This window comes from Salvelinus sp. IW2-2015, unplaced genomic scaffold, assembly GCF_002910315.2.
Source record: "Salvelinus sp. IW2-2015 unplaced genomic scaffold, ASM291031v2 Un_scaffold10453, whole genome shotgun sequence".
Taxonomy (NCBI): Eukaryota; Metazoa; Chordata; class Actinopteri; order Salmoniformes; family Salmonidae; genus Salvelinus; species Salvelinus sp. IW2-2015.
Window position 1 is genome coordinate 3,966 of NW_019951711.1, and position 785 is coordinate 4,750.

The window sequence follows — 785 nt, forward strand, 5'->3', positions numbered from 1 at the left end:
ACTCTTACCCTTTAACCTTTACTCTTACTCTTACCCTTTACTCTTAACCTTTACTCTTACCCATTACTCTTACCCTTTAACCTTTACTCTTACCCTTTACTGACTGCGGACCTGAACCATACTGTGTTGCCTCAGTTAGTTCCTTTTGACATTATTCTTCCCAGCTCGGTTCCAGCAACTATGGTGAATGAGTAACCAGCACAGTACAGCTCGGCTCAGCACGGTTCGGTTCAGTAGGGGTACAGCAGTCCAATTGTGTATGGGCTGTGAGTCCTACGTTGTGTGTACCTACCCGTATCTATCTTTGTTTAGTATGGGGCCACCCTGTACCACAACTATCAGACAGCAGTGAGGAGAGCCTTAACCACCACCTCCACTCTGCATGTGACCAGTCTGCCTGTCTCCAGCCCTCCCACACGTTCTACTGGGCACATAGGTGAGACACAATCAAACACAAACACACACACACACACACACACACACACACACCTGTCTCTTATACACATCTAGATGTGTATAAGAGACTTGCATAGCGGAGAAGGTACGGTGGGATTCGAAATGGTCGGTAATCTGTTTGCTAACTTGGCTTTCGAAGACCTTAGAAAGACAGGGTAGGATAGAAATAGGTCTGTAGCAGTTTGGGTCTAGAGTGTCACCCTCTTTGAAGAGGGGGATGACTGTGGCAGATTTCCAATCTTTGGGAATCTCAGACGATATGAAAGAAAGGTTGAACAGGCCAGTAATAGGGGTTGCAACAACTTCGGCAGATCATTTTAGAAAGAGTG

At 46.2% G+C, this 785-nt stretch overlaps 1 long non-coding RNA gene across 1 annotated transcript in view; it reads left to right on the top strand.

Annotated features, from left to right (window-relative positions):
• The window catches only part of LOC112079948 (uncharacterized), a 4,349-nt gene extending 3,897 nt beyond the window's left edge, over positions 1-452 (top strand). The window contains exon 4 of the long non-coding RNA XR_002896087.2: positions 313-452. This is a non-coding gene — a long non-coding RNA (uncharacterized lncRNA). The remainder of the gene's footprint in view (positions 1-312) is intronic.
• The last annotated feature ends 333 nt before the right edge of the window (positions 453-785 follow it).